The 16,180-nt window shown below is 47.8% G+C and overlaps 2 long non-coding RNA genes across 2 annotated transcripts in view; both read left to right on the forward strand.

The window, feature by feature from the left end:
- Window positions 1-1,943, forward strand: part of LOC129136209 (uncharacterized) — a 35,303-nt gene extending 33,360 nt beyond the window's left edge. The window contains exon 3 of the long non-coding RNA XR_008537600.1: window positions 1,558-1,943. This is a non-coding gene — a long non-coding RNA (uncharacterized LOC129136209). The remainder of the gene's footprint in view (window positions 1-1,557) is intronic.
- Window positions 1,944-12,860: 10,917 nt separating this feature from the next.
- LOC107974280 (uncharacterized) lies at window positions 12,861-14,954 on the forward strand. Its single transcript, XR_001716913.2, has 3 exons — window positions 12,861-12,951; window positions 13,434-13,578; window positions 14,434-14,954. It is a non-coding gene; the product is annotated as an uncharacterized LOC107974280 (long non-coding RNA).
- The last annotated feature ends 1,226 nt before the right edge of the window (window positions 14,955-16,180 follow it).

Raw genomic sequence — 16,180 nt, forward strand, 5'->3', positions numbered from 1 at the left:
CCGGATGAGACCTGGAGGGGCAGACCAAGTGTAAGACAAAGAAGTCTGTTTGGAAAGGCCTCTTCCTGCCCTGGCAACGGCTGGAAAGAACAGGAAAAGGCAGGGGGAAAGCCTGAAGTCCCAAGGAGAAATACAATGTTTCCGTCCTTGGGCACGGACAGGGGTCTGGAGCTCAGTGCTTCATCCGTTTAGGAATTCCATTACCTAGTCTCCAGGGCTCTCTGGCGGCTTGAGCCCCCAGATGCTCTGGTGGAGGCTGTGCGCCGCTCCTCCGCCCTCCTCCTGCCTGGCTGTCGGCCGCCGCTGCCTGTGCAGGAGGCTCATCGCTATGCCAGGGCTGTAGGTCTGCTCAAAGCTTCCCAGTCACCAGAAACATGTTCCTCTGGGGCTGCCTTTCCCACTTGGCTGGCGGTGCCTGACTTGCATATGAAACCGGCCCTTGGGGGCAGTAGGCTGGCGTGTCAGCCTCTCAATGCTAGACCAACAGACCTGGCCAGACTCTCAAGGCAGCCTCAGCCTGCCCTTTCTTCCCAAGAACACATGGGGTCTTTTTAGAAGAGCCATCGTGAGAGATGCTAAAATTTCAACTTTGTAAGAACCAACAATGACCAGAATAATAATGGGGCACATCTCACTGATGCTACGTGCTTTCACTTGTCTTAGAAGGGAGCTTTTTTTTTTTTTTTTTTGAGACAGTTTTACTCTGTCGCCCCAGGCTGGAGTACAGTGGCGCAATCTCGGCTCACTGCAACCTCCACCTCCTGGGTTCAAGCGATTCTCCTGCTTCAGCCTCCCGCGTAGCTGGGATTACAGGTGCGCACCACCACGCCCAGCTAATTTTTGTATTTTTAGTAGAGTTTCTACTAAAACATGGGGTTTCACCATGTTGGCCAGGCTGGTCTCAAACTCCTGACCTCCGGTGATCAGCCCTCCTAGACCTCCCAAAGTGCTGGGATTACAGGTGTGAGGCATCGCGCCCGGCCGAAGGGAGCCAATTTTTGTGGCATCTGTGGTTTCCCATTGCGCCTTGAGCTGCAGAAGCCAGGCAGGCCCCAGGGCTGCTGGTCCACTGGTGGTGTTGGAGATGCTGCTAGAGGGGCTCAGCCCCTGCAGTGTTAAAGGCACAGGCTGAAGCTCATCTTGTCAATCATCAAGATGCTGATTGAATGTCCCCAGGGGATTCTGAGACTGGGCCTTGTAACTTTAGGTGCTGTTGAAGGTCTGATCACGCCTGCACACAGCCTGCCATTTCCCAGGGATTTAAGGGTCTGCTCAGGACTGCCCCTTCCACATTGTCCTCCTTGGTCTCCCCGCTGAGCTAGGGCTTCTTCTCCAGGGTCTCCTGCCACTCTGTGCATAAATCCATCACTGCTCTTACTCCTGGAAGAGCAGGTGACCCTTGAACAACATGGGGGTTAGGGGCGCCAACCCCTTAACAGCGGAAAATCCACATATAACTTTTGCCTCTCTCAGAACTTAACTACTAATAGTCTATGTTGACCAGAAGCCTTGCTGATAACATAAACAGTTGATTAACATACATTTTGTATGTTCTAGGTATTAGACACTATTCTCACGAGAAAGTGAGTTAGAGAAAAGAAAATCATAAAGAAGAGAAAATATATTCGCTCATCATGACGTGGAAGCGGATCATCTTAAAGGTCTTCATTCTTGATGTCTTCATGTCAAGTAGGCTGAGGAGGAGGAGGAAGAGGAGGGATTGGTCTTGCCATCTCAGGGGTGGCAGAGGCAAAAGAAAATCCATGCATAAGTGGACCGTGCAGTTCAAACTTGTGTTGTTCAAGGATCAACTGTGTAGACTTTCTCCTTCTCTAGACGGGACTTCAAGATAGAATGGACCCTCTGTCATCATTTTTGCATCTCCAACAGCCACAACAGTGCTTTATATATAACAAATGACCAATAAATGCCTATCAAATGCATTGAATAATGGAGAATGCCTTTCCGTCCTTTGAATCACAACTTAAGGGATTACCTGTTCCAGGAAGTCTTTTGGGTTAATGGAGGGCACCTTCACCTTTCAGTATAATCCTAACCCTCTCTTGTTTTTGAAAAGAGTTAATGGGGCATAATGAATAGTCATATCTAATATTTACTAAGCACTTACTACCTGCCAGGCTGTGTTATAAGCACTTTACTTGCATTCCTTTACTTGATTCTGATAATAATCTGCTGAATTAAGTTATATTACTATCATTCCCACTTTGCAGATGATGAAACTGAGAAACTGAGGCACAGAGAGGTTAAAAAACTTACTTAAGGCTGGGCGTGGTGGCTCACACACCTGTAATCCCAGCACTTTGGGAGGCTGAGGTGGGAGGATCACCTGAGGTCAGGAGTTCAAGGCCAGGCTGGCCAACACGGCAAAATCCCGTCTCTACTAAAAATACAAAAATTAGCCGGGTGTGGTGGCAGGTGCCTGTAATCCCACTGCTCTGGAGGCTGAGGCAGGAGAATCGCTTAAACCCGGGAGGTAGAGGTTGTGGTGAGCCAAGATAGCATCACTGTACTCCAGCCTGGATGACAGAGTGAGACTCCATCTCAAAAGAAAAAAAGAAACTAACTTAAGTTGACATATGGCCAAAGTGGAGAAAGGATGAAACCCACGCAGTTTGACTTTCGGCCTGCTTACGCATGCTGTCCTGCTGTCTCTGAGTTTTATTCTGGCTGCATATTGAATAAATGACTAAAAATCTAGAGCGGTGGTGACAGAACTTTCTAGTATGCAGAAATGTTCTATATCTGAAATGTCCAATCAGTAGCCACTAGCCTTATGTGTTCATTGAGCACCTGAAATGTGGCTAGTGTTTCTGAGAAAGTAAATTTTCGAATTTTAATTAATGCAAATTGAAATAGCCCCATGAGTTTAGTGGCTACTATATGGGACAATGCCACTCTAGGACAGAAAGGACCTATTTTTAAATTTTTAATTATTATGGGTACATAATAGTTGTCTATATTTATGGGGTACATACAATGTTTTCATATAGGCATACGATGTGTAATAATCAAATCAGGGTAATTGGGGTATCCATCACCTATCATTTCTTCGTGCTAGGAACATTTCAATTCCACTTTAAAATATGCAATAAATTATTGTTAACTACAGTCACCCTACTGTGCTACCAAATGCTAGATCTTATTTATAAGGAAGGACACATTTTAATTTTCTTCTCTAAACATCTTACCATGTAGCCCATGGTCATCAAAAGGACTCTTTCTGAATGGCTGAATACTAGTATCTCTCTGAATTGGGGAAACATCCAGTGATCAGCCTGGAGTGAATTAGTGAAACAAACTCAATCTTAGTCCTTGAAGTCTCCTTTCTACTCAAGCGGCTTTCTGAGTACATGAAAAATGTACAATTCTAGTTTGTTCACTCACAGAGGCCTGGAGAAGATTAGGTGCTCAACGGAAGACTGGCAAACTAGAGCTGGGATAAGTGACAGGAAGGAGCTTCCCTTATCAATGCTAGACCTGGTCTTAGGCATTCTCTTATTCCATCCCCAAAACAATTGAGGGACCTACCTTCAATTGTAAAATAGGATTCCCATCTCACAGCTGAGGAAAACTCAGAAAGGTTAAGAAACTCCCTCAGAGAGAGGCACTCAGAAAGAGAGCTGTGGTTTCAGCTGGGTTTGTCTGATTCCAGCGGCCATGGATTGTGGTTGGAGGATGAGGGGTCACTGTTCAATGGTAAAGGGAGGTACTCGAGGCTGACCATCTGTTCAAAGAGTGAGTGTGTGTTATTATCGCTCCCACAGTGATGCAAGGCACGTAGTTAGAGTCAGTGCCTGAGCCAGAGACCTGTTTCCTTCCTTCCTTCCTTCTTTCCATTTTCCCTCCCTTTCCTTGGCCCTCCCTTCCTCCCTCCTTCCTTCCCTCCCTCTTTCTTTCTATCTCTCTCTCTCTCTCTTTCCCTCTCTCTCTCTCATACACATAACACACATAATAATAAATCCAGATTTCAAAGATTCAGTATGAAAGGGTATAAAATATCTCATCAATAATCTCTGAATTAATTTTGTTGAAATGATCATATATTGGATATACCAGGGTTAAATAACATGACAGAGAAATTATATTAAAGTTTATTTAACCTGTTTCTTTACTTTTTGGATGTGACTACTAGGATATTGTAAATTCCATAGTGGGTCAGGTGAGGTGGTTCACGCCTGTAATCCCAGTGCTTTGGGAGGCCGAGGTGGAAAGATCGCTTGAGGCCAGGATTTTGAGACCAGCCATCTCTACAAAAAATTTAAAAATTAGCTGGGTGTGATGTCTCACACCTGTAGTCCCAGCTACATGGGAGGCTGAGGTGGGAGGATTGCTGAAGCCCAGGAGTTCAAGGCTTCAGTGAGCCATGATTGCCTCACTGCGCTCCAGCCTAGGTGACAAAGTGAAACCCTGTCTCTATAGAAATAATAATAAATAAATAAATTGCATCGTGGCTCACATCATATCTCTATTGGACAGACTGGTCTACAGGATTGCGTGTATGAGTCTGCATGAAACACCAATGACTTGTCAAAACTCTCCTCAGCCTGAGCAAATGATTTCATCCCACTAATACCCACACTGAAACAAAGTGAAACTGGCTAGGTACGCACAGACTTTGGCCTCTGCCTGGTCCGTGGCCCCTCTTGGGTATGATGCTCAGGACACCAGCTGGAATTGCTCACATTTTTTCCCTCTGCACACAGAGCACATGAAGCTCTGTCCTTTCTTTGCCTTGAATGGCACTAGCATTTCTTTCTTGAGCAAGGTGCTTCGTCATTCCTCTGAGGAAGGCAGGTGATGAAACCGTGACACAGAAAAATGGCCTGCTCCCTCCAAGGCCATTCCCAAAGGCCATGGCCGAGCAGAGCCAAGCATGCCATCTACCATGAAGCTGACCACCCTCAACAGCCTGGACGTTCTTTTCTGGCTAACGATCTTACAGCAGTGGACAGATTCAACACACAGGCTTCCAGGGGAAAGGATGGTGGTGTCTGATAGTCTCTGACCCCTCCCATGATCATAGTATTCAACCCTCCCTGGGCTCAGTGACTTATTTCCTCCTCTTGGAGGTGGGAAGTGCTATAGTATTCCTCTTTGATGATTTAAAAGTGGTATATGCCTGTTACTCTTTCCTCTTTATATCCAGCCCTCTCCTTTCTCTGTGCTGCTTTTACACCAGTTTCCATAGTAACAACCTCTATTGTATCCCTGACTGAGAAGAGAAATCATGCAGATGTTCGAAGGGATACAACACCTTCCAGCAGCTATTTTGATGCACCGGCTCCTTATCTCCCTCACTAATTTTCTCGTCCTTACTGCTGCCCCTTCCTCCAAATACTTACAAACCCATCCCAAGCTCCCTGTCTCCCCAGTGTGAGCCTGGGGGAGTGGGCAGGGGGAAGGAGAGTGCTGGCAGAGGAGGGAGAGGTCTCATTATGAATCTTAATCTTTCAGGTGGCTTCAGACAGAATGACAGGCACCAGTCCCAGACAGGACACGCACAACACAAAAGCTATGGGAGGTAGAATCAAAAGTACCAGAGCCCAAGAGCCGTGGAAGATGGCTCTCCGATTGCCTTCAGACAAGCACCCTTACCTGAATGCTTGCAGAATAAACAGACTGCCTGAACTATCTGTGCCACCAACCCCACCCCGCTCGCTCCTGCCCCAGCCTCATGAATAGCTCCTGCACCATATCTGTGAGTTTGAAGGTCTGTCTTCCTTCTACGCATTTCCCTTGGAGAGATCAGCCACCTTTTCTGATGGGCAGGGCAGAGATGGAAATACAGCACACACACACACACACACACACACGCACACACACACACCAGGGCTTTGAAGACCTGCAACAACAGAGTTGCCCACCTTTCCTGCAGCAGCCAGGCTCAGCCGGCCACCTGGGAAGGCAGGAGGAATGGGGGTTCATCAGTCATCTCCCGAAATTGTTTGATGAGTTCTTTGCACCATTCCTCCTTGGAACTGGACATGATTCTTTTGATTACACAAGCCTGACAGCCGATCATAATAACCATGTAACTGAAGAGAACCTATTCCTGTCCAGCGGCATTATTTGTTCACCTAAAGCAAAGCCTGAGCTATATTTAGCATATGATGTCAGCGGGTTGTTTGGATTCTTGGAAATTGGCAGGAAGCCACCTCTCACATGATATATGAAATCACTGATAAATGCTTCTTTTCACCAAAAGAAAAACAGCTTAATAAATGTGGCCCTTTTCTGCTTTCATCTTCCCTCCCTTCCCTTGGCCCTCCCTCCCTCCCTCCCTCTCCTGCACCCTCCTTCCTTCCAGCCAGCCCCTCTCCCTCCACCGCCTCCCACCCCTGCCACATCTGGGATTTGTCTTTCTGTGGCACAGCTCAGCAGAGCCTGTGAAGTGGAAATGAGTTGCTCAGTATCACAGATCAAAATGAGGCTGTTGGGATGCTCAGGATGTTTTTTTCCTCTCCTCAAGCCTGAAAGGCTGCCAAAGTGCTCGTGAATCAGACGCACATGCACAAAAAGGCAAATCTATACAGCAGTGGCTTTATGGGGCCCGGTATTGACAGCATAGCACTAGCTCTGGGTTGCTGTTTTGCAGGCAAGGATGGGAAATAGATAGTGATTCAGGACTGCCATTAAGTGTGGAAACAGCCCCTGTACAGATTGTATGTAATAAACCCAGCACAGAGAGAAGCCGTAAGCAGCTCTGGATTTGCTGCCCTGGATCAGCCACGAGGCCCATCAAGTTCAAGCTCCCGATAGGTGTGGTGGTTAATACTTGGTGCTCTATCTTCCCCATCGTGCACTGAGTCCATTATACTAAAGCTGTCAGAGGGGTTGGAAGGGGTTGTGTGTGTGGAATTAAATTAATTCTTGCCCTCCTGTGGAGATCAGTTTATATGGCCTGAAGCACAAGATTTAATTACCCTTATCTTAGCTCATGTAAAAACCAATGTCATTATTGATCATGGATTCACCAGGTGCCTTTCACAATCAGCTGTAACATTTAACTCAGTGACCCCCTGCAGGCCACGGGAAATGGGGGAGCAGCAGCTCCCAGTGGTGGTTTATTGACATTTATTTGTCCTCAGCTTCATCCAGTGGCCTCCTGTCTGCCACTGGAAGATACTGTGAAGACAAGAGAGGGGCTTGTTTCAGCCCTTTAATATCTTGGATACCTTCATGATAGTCCCTTCTAACACAGGCTCTGTCAAGGCCAAGCAATCCTGGCATGGGTGATATCAGCCGGCCTATGAGGGACCTGCAGAGTTTCAAAAACAGCACCGTGACACTGACTGCAACTGGCCTTTCTCCCATACCCACACATGCGCAGAGCTAGCTCGTCTTCATCCTGGATGGGAGAGAAAAACAAAAAGGAAGGAGGAGGGAGGGAGAGCAAACCATGTCTGTATTCTTGATGTAACTGCCTCGATTTTTTACTGGGGTGAGGAATGGATGCGGCAATGAATAGACAGGTGAACAGACAAACAGGTGAATGGACGGATGCTTACATTAATTAATCAACAGTGAGAAATCCCACAAAATGAACACCGGTTGTAGGAAAAAGCTGTTCTTCCAACCAGTCTTCTAATTAGCATTCATCTGGGGCTCTATATAGAAACTGCAGATGAGTGGAGGGCTGTATTTTAATTGGAATTATTTTTTTTCTTGCTTAAAATGAGGGGTATTGGACCCGGATGCCCTGTTAGATCCCTTTCAGCCTCTGAAATTCTACGGTTCTGTAATTCTGTGATTCTGCAACTTTATGAATCACTCAGGGTAAATTAACTTTTTTCTGGAAAGTAACTGTCCTCCTCTTCCCCTAGGTGCAGCGAGTGAGCTCTGCTCTGAGATAGGGTCCTATCCTCAGACATGGATGCTTCTGGAATCCTTCCTGCATGGGGGATTGGGACTTCTCTGGGATCTGAAGAGCCAATAAATACCCCTCTTCTGGATGGACATTTGTCCTTACCAAGAACACAGCTCATCTGGGCTCTCTGGAGGGCCAGGATAGTGTTTATAACGATGAGGACAATTTCTGTTTTATGCAAAGACCAATTCTTTTAGCCTAAGCTGCTCAAGAAGTTTGCCATCATTTCTATCAGTCCCAGATCTCACATAGAATAGCCCCGTCGCATCTGGCAGAGCACCACGTGACAGGGACAAATAACTCACTTGCCCATCTCTGGGCCAGGGCTGGCCCACAGTTTCCCTGGCACTGGGCTGCAATCACAGTCTGTCTCATCACATTACCTTGGAGGAGGTGCAGGAAGCCCAGGCGAGGTCGGGAGAGAGATGGAGAAAGTTGAAAGATTTAGTATTCTCACAGTTGCCTGGGAGAACACAGCACAGCATGCAGGGCCACAGTGGCACAGCGTGCAGGGCCACAGTGGCACAGCGTGCAGGGCCACAGTGGCACAGCGTGCAGGGCCACAGTGGCACAGCGTGCAGGGCCACAGTGGCACAGCGTGCAGGGCCACAGGGCCACCCTCGGGGTGGGTCAGGAGCCAGAGGGAGAGTGGGACAGTGGCAGGAGCCGTTAGGGTGGTTTCCATGAGAAGGAAAAGCAAGGCAGGGTGTGCAGGCTCGGGACTGGCTAGCTGTGTTTGCAAGTGGCACCCCTGCGAAATTCACCTTTACTGTGACTGTTAGAGTGTAGAGTTTAAAGTTATCTGAGGACTCCAGATGTCTACGGGTATATTAGCCAGGGTTCTCCAGAGAAACAGAGTCAATAGAATGCATGCGGAGCGGAGGGATGGGGGAAGAGAGGGAGAGAGAGAGACATTTTAAGGAATTGGCTCACATTATTATGGAGGCTGAAAAGTCCAAAATCTCCAGCAGGTTGGAGACCCAGGGAGGAGATGACGTTGCAGTTCAAGTTAGAAGACCGTCCACTGGCAGAATTCTCTTCCTAGGGTCAGGCTTGGCTCTACTGGAGCCTTCAGTTGATTGGATGAAGCCCACCTGCATCATGGAGGGCCACCTGCTTTGCTCAAAGCCTGCTGATTTAAATGCTAATCTCTTTCAAAATGACTCCCACAGAAACATTCAGAATAATGTTGGACCACACATCCAGGCAGCACAGCCCAGCCAACTTGACACATAAAGTTAACCATTGCAACGGGTGAGTCACAATTGGCTTAGGTTGGCTAATAGGGCCTTAGGTGGATGTCAACGCATCACTTTACAGAAATTAAAAGCATGGTTAATACCGAGTCATTGATTCCTTACAGGGGTAGCTCTTGTGGGGCAGGATCTGTGACAGGGCCTCACTTCCCAATACCTTCACCCAGGTGACTTCACGCTTCCCTTGGGAAGGCACCTTGTAGCTTGCAAAATGCACTCACTCCACTATCTGATTATCTGATTCTCCCCACAGCCGGCAAGGTCAGCCTTATTATCCTCATCTCAGAGACATGAGAACATGAATGGGGAGGTGAGGTGACTTGGACAACTTGCGAGTGAAGGAAGTCAGACTGGATTCCATCTTCAGATTCCAAATGCCAGGAGCTGGCATGCAGTGAGCGATTGCCTGTGTCAGGCACACTTTCTGTGCTTCCTTTGTACTAACTTGATTTTTCAGAACAACTCAATGAAGGAGTCATTACTGTTTAACAGGCAGGGAAACTGAGGCACTCTCAGTGTGTCACACAAGGTGGGCTGGCATCTGGGGCCAGCTTGGAGTCCAGAATCTTCATCTCCTCGCTCCTGCCTCCCACACAGCCCAGGCAATGCCCTGTCCCCCCATCCCCAACCCCAGCACACTGCCGCTTACCCACACCCCTTAGCCTATCTTCGGAGACTGCTAGCAATCACCCTTTGAGCAAGTGTAACTGAGGGATAGCATAAAGATTTGGAAATGGAAAACAGAGAAATCCTCAAAGTGGAACAAGCTCTCAGAATGAGGCTGGGGCTCCCTAAAGCAAGCACCACCTCCTCAAACACCCTGTCTAGGAGTGGTCCCAGTTGACCCAGCTTATCAGGAAGGGCTCCAGATGCGGCTTCCCTGTGAAGCATCTCCGGTCTCAAAGCAGGGTCCCTTTTTGCTGTCCTCGCATTACACACTGGGCCCTGCTATTGCCTTCGTCATGATCTGCCCAACATGGGAAGCACATTCATTCAAGAAACATTTGCTGAGTGCCAGGCACTGTGCTGGGGGCCAAGAACTGAGAGACAGGGAGGAAGGTAGCCGTGGCCTCAAGGCAGTCTCAGGCTAACCAAAGAGACAGATCTGCCAGCCAGGCAGTACCAACCCGATGGCTGTACCAACCTGATGACTGGCAGCTGGCCCTGCCTCCCCATTAAGGCCTCCAGAAAGCACCCTGGACCCACAGAGTGAGGCACCATCAGCTCTGCCTAAGGGATGCTGGCAGTTCTGTGGGGAGACAGAAGGTGGCCTAGAGCTGAAAGACAGTACACAGATGCAAGAAGGGGCAAGGGCAGCTAGCAGAGGGAACAGCACGTGCAAAGACACGGAGGCATGAGAGCATTTAGTTTTGCTCAGCTGGAGCACACGGCATATGGAGCCAGGGCCAGAAGGACACCAAAGGCGGTCAGGTTAGGTGGTAAACAGCCTGAGGGTCCACCAAAGAGCTTGGATCTGTTCTTCTAAACATACCCTTCCTGGCCCTTGTGCAATCTTGCCATTGTTTCAGAAGCCTTGCGAACAATGTGTGAAGGGCTCTGCAATCCTCCAGGGAGTTAGGGTTGGATATTGACTCCTGACCTCGAGGAATTTATAATCTAGGTGAGAGCAAGATTAAGTATGTGAAATATTAGCGGCCATCCCGGGAGAAAAATGAAATGTCAGGCAGTGTGGTCAGGATAGTTAAGTGCGGTGAGAGTTGGTGAAGGGATGGGATTAGGGTGCTTCCATGTGCAGATTAATAAATCAGAAAAAGTTGTTGCTTCCTGCTTCTAAACTGGGCAAAGCCCTCCCCACTGGCTTCTCTGTGAGACCCTGTAGTTTTTTTCTTAGGGGATTTTCCAAGCACAGCCTCATCAGCTCTCTTCAGCGTGGAGGCTATTTTTTTCCTTTTGGCCAGTACCTATTAACTTACCCTTCTCCCAGATGAATTTCACCTTCCTCAGCTGAACCTGATTTGTTCCCCCAATGCATTAAGTCCATCCAGGGTTTCAGACCCTCCTACTTTTCGGGTTTGCCTAAAACCACCCCAATTCCTCTCCATAATGCAGCCTGGGGGATAAAGATATTCTCATAAACGCTTGGATGATGGAGATGTCAAGCGTGAGATTTTCTGTTTAAAGGAGCTCTCTGTTTCTGCCAAAGCTGGCAATTTATTATGAATTCCTTTGAATGCACTTGTCTGTACCTGGTGGAGATTCCCTTGAAGTGTGGATCAGTGTTTCCTGTGTTGTTGCTTCAGAGCAAAGTGGTGTCTTTGTGTGTGTCTATTACAAACACATTAACCACACGTGTGTCCCATCTTCTCCCTTACATCACGCAGCTAGGGTGATTGAAACACGACATTTTATACTCAAAAGCAAATTACAGCAAGGAATTAGTGTGAAATTACTACCCTCCTCTCAGAGTTCCTTTTTAAAAGTCAGCAGCAGTGCTCAGGATGAAAGTTGGCCTGTCAAACAAGTCCATTCAAGCTTGCAATTCCGCTGTCATTTCCCCGACGGGCTTGTGATAAAGAGCGAGGGAAAAAAAAATCTGCCAAAAATAGTGCCACCGAGAAACCCAAACCATGGCAAACTCAAGGGCCAACACCACCCGCTGCACAGCCCTCTCGGATAGGACAGCCGCTTCACGGGCTTGTTCTGACAGAGATGTCGTGTTCCAGGGTGTGTGACCTCAGATTTTAGCACCAGAAAGACTTGGAGAGGAAGGCCCTGGAAGAGCTGCCTCTGTGAATCCCCGAAGAGAGGGAATGGAGAACAAAGATTACACTGAACATCTTGACTTCCCAAACAGCATGTTGAGGCAGTCCCACGGCGGACAGGTTTTGCGGCAGGCCTGGGACTCGCCCGGGACTGCCGCAGCCTGGAGATTCATCTAGAAAGAATATAACAAGCCTCCTTCTCCCTGGTGCCCATGTTACTCCCTGTTGCTACTCTTTCCGAGCCTTCAGTTCCCTGGGTGGTACCCTCAAGTGTGAAAGAGGGAGTGCCCCTTGGAAGCTGGGGAACGATTTAGGCCCAGGAGAAAATGGAAGCAAATCCAACAACCGGTGAGCTGTTAAAGAGGCCATGCGCCTGGTAGCAAGAGCTCTGGATCAAAGGGCATGTGCATGCATCCCATTCCTGGCTCTCTTGCCAGCTCTCAGGGGAGGTGGGCAGGCCGACTTCCCAGCTCTGTGCCTCTGCTCCGAGAAGTAAGACAGGAGACCTCTCCTGCCAGTTCACTGTGAGGGTTAATGCTCCGAGAGGTGACAGGTCATGTCTGTATACAGATTCCGACTTCGCTGTTTCAGCTCATGTTTATCATGCTCCTGGGGGTGCCCTTTGACCATCCTAACCACCCTGACAGATAGGTATCCTGAGCTCCAGTTTATAGGTGAGACCATCGAGTCTCAGAAAGGTTAACTAACCTGCCCCAGTTAACACTGCTGGGAGGTGGCTGAGCCAATAATGAAATCCAGGTCTTTGGGTTCTAAGTCCAGTGCCTGCCATAAAAGGAATTTCTCCGGCCTGTTTCAGAGGCAGTGGCTGCCGTGCAAATGCAATCTGTTTTCACCTCCAACACGTCACATCTCTGGGCAGAGATTTTGTTCCCACCTTTGTCGTCGTTCTGATGTCCCACCACGCATTTGCTGTGAGGAACAACTTGCATCATGAACCAGATTTTAAAGTTGTTGCAAATATTTATCTAGCAACCATAAAACCTGATTTGTGTTTCATTTATAAGCATACCAAATGAAGCCACGGAAGGGGCTGTGAGGATTGCAATGTGGTACACATTTCTGGGTAAAAGGTTCTTAGAGGGGCCACAGCTAAAAGGCAGTCTATTGTTTAACAGGCCCCAATGACAACCATAATAATCAATGTAGTTATTATCATGATTGTCGTCACTGCTAGATCTTACATCTTTGTGGCACTCTGATCACTAGCTAATCAGAGCATTCACCTGGGCCTGGCTTGCCCTATTCTCACTGTCTGTCTTTTTTTTGTCACTCATCACAGACTCCTGCAAGCAGAGTAGCCCTTGGGGAGGTTTCCCCGGGGACCCTTTTCTTTGGCATCCTTAAACAGCTGTCACACTGTCCCAGTTGTTTTTCAAGAAGAAAGTCCCCAGGGTTTTACTGAGGCAGACTTGAACTTGACCTCGTCGTGTTGATTGGTTCACTTTTGCTTCCCCCTGGAAAGAGGGGTGCCAAACCCTGGGTGCCCATGGGTGGATCCTGGCAGGCTTCTACTTTACAGCTCATCACCTGTTTTTTTCTACCCAGAACATGCGTTTGGACATGTAAGGATTTCAGCGGTTCCTGCAAAGCAAACTTCTCTGGAGGAGCCCGAGAGACCTCTTCTGTACAGAACAGCCTTACACCCCATAGGGCAGTCTGTCAGCAACGCATTTTAAAGGGGAGCACATAGGTAATGCATTAGGTAGGGTGGTGTGAGAAAGGGGATCATTCAGCACTTGGTCCTGAATGTTATTTGCCAGGTACTTTTAAATAACTTCTGTTAGCTATTACTCCTAAACATTCTTAGGGAGCGGGTAGGAATTGTCCTCCTTTTGAGAATAAAGAAACCAAGAGACAAACGTCTTCAGGGACACATCCAAGGAGGAAGAAGAGGTGAGAGCCTTTAGTAGTGAGGGTTGCCCTTAGCTACCGTCCTCTGTCCTCCTTGGCCCCATGGGCACCCAGCAAACACACTGCGGGGGACGAATTCTGGAGTGTGGCTTTCATCCAGGAATTGTCTAAAACATTAACTGGCTGAGAGACAGGATCTCAGTCATTCTCACACAGCAAACGCAGGCTCAGAGAAGTAAGCTATCCGCAGCAAATCACAGGATGAATTAGCGCCCGATAAGCACGGAGAAAGAAGGCTTCTTCCTTGCCATCCACTCCCCGGGCCAGCTTTGAAGAAAGATATATTTTTAAATGCAAGCCTCGTAGAGAAAATGTTCCCTAGCACGTACCCATAGCCTACTAATGGGGCAGTTGTTGGCAGCTAGTACCATCAGCCCACGCTCAGGACTGTGTTCACAATTTTTATTTCTATTCTCGGCCCCTGCTATATGATAGGGGTTGCTGTCCCTGGAGACTTTGGGGCAGTGATGAAAAAGGTTTCAGTAGGTTCTTGCCTTGCTCTCAATTCAAGATTGATTTTGTTCAGACTTTGGGCCTGCAGGCCTGAGGTCATTTACTGAGTTAGTAACCGTTTTTGTTTGTTTGTTTGTTTGTTTGTTTTTGCTTTTTTTAAAAATTATTCTTCTTCACACAGACTCCATGTAAACTGCCCGATGCTTCCCAGAAGGCTGGCGGCCCCTGCATCGCTCTGAACTGAAGAGGAGCTGAAGTCACAGAAAGCCAGCCACTACTCGATTGCCCAAGAAGCAGTCGTCGCACTGGCCCAGCTTCACAGCGGCTCTCGAGTGCTGAGAAAACCCACTGGAAGGGCTTCCTTTCCCTACTCTGCACATGAGAATAGCCATTCCTGTGTCAGTTTTGCTTCTTTCTGGGCGCTCTGATTAGGATTTATTTCCTTAGCTAGAGAAAATAAAGGGACCTTACAAGGCCTAATTAGAGCGACTCCTCTCTGATGTATTCAAGACACCCTGCTGAATTGGACTGGCGAGTCCCTGTGTATTGTTATTATTGTTGTTTTAAAGAAGCCATTTCTGACCAGGGTGGCTGAAGGAGACGCCCTTTGTCGGCCTCTCATGGTCCTGGCCCTCGCCAACAGAACTGTTCCTGAACTGCTGTGTTTATTTGAGTTATGTAATATAAACAGCTCCAAGGAGATGGGCTCCTCCACTTTTGTTTTTAGACTCAGCCTCCAGTTGCCCTCTGCAGAGCTTGTCGCTTGGGTGGTTTCCTCCAGCATTCTTTGCTTTGCTGCTGGAGAACAAAATAGCCCTGCCTTGACCCTTCTCCGGGACCAGCCCTTTCCTTTCAATGGCCCAGCAGTGAAAGTGAGGGGCAGCTTATGCTAACCTCCGCCAGGGCTTGAGGGCCCGTCCAAACCCAACAAAGAGGAATCGGGGATGGGTATGACTTTCCCTGTGACTTTTTCACTGATACATGTTTCCTCTAAGTCCAGAGCATCCCCAGAACATTTCAAACATAATCCCACTTTGTATACGGATTCACACCCGATTTTTCAGGAATGCATCCGATGTGTAAAACCCATGACTATAGTTAGGAAGATAAGTTCAAAAGATGTGGTAGATACCAGCCCCACGTTACTTTACTATTCACATCTGCTGAAATCACACATTTTCAAGGCATGTCCTTGCTAATTAGAGCAAGCTCATAGTTTAGCCCCCCAGTGGCTCCACGCAACAGAGAAACACTAAATCTTCTCTCTCTGAGTCTGGCTTGGCACAATGGCATCCGAGGTACAGTGGGATTATAACACATTTTTAGCAATAGGTTTCTTAAAACAACTCTCGAAGTGTTGAGTCTCTTATTCCTTTATTTACACGGTTGTCTTAAAGCAGATAACAAACAGTTTCAGAAGAGTCATTAACTCTGAAATTTCTTATTGCAGGTTCCATCTCCTTCTATAGAATTTCATTTTGCAATATTCCCTCTCGCTCTCGAATCACCCCAACACACATTATCTATCAGGGTCACCCAGCAACCCTGGGGTAAGAAAGATGTCCTTTTCATCTCTTTAGAACTGTGAGTCTGGGGGAGAGGGGATTAGAGAGGTGGGAGGCACAGAGGTTTGGAGAAGCAGGTCCCTGGAGGCCCAGACAGCACGAATGACCTTGAATGGAGCAAGGGGGAGAATCTGCCAGCCACATTTATTTTCCCATCGGATTCCCGGAAAACTTACAAAATATCTATATTACAGCAATGAGAGGGAACCAAATAGAATTGGAGATTTTTGTATTAAGAAATACTTCAAGATCTACCAGTCGGAGCCCAGTTGGGGCCGCCAACAAAGCCACACAGCATCCTCTTGTCTCTTACAGCCTTTCAGAATCTCTATGTATTTTTTGAGCAGCAGCAGCAGCAGCAGC

This window comes from Pan troglodytes, chromosome 1 (assembly GCF_028858775.2).
Source record: "Pan troglodytes isolate AG18354 chromosome 1, NHGRI_mPanTro3-v2.0_pri, whole genome shotgun sequence".
NCBI lineage: Eukaryota > Metazoa > Chordata > Mammalia > Primates > Hominidae > Pan > Pan troglodytes.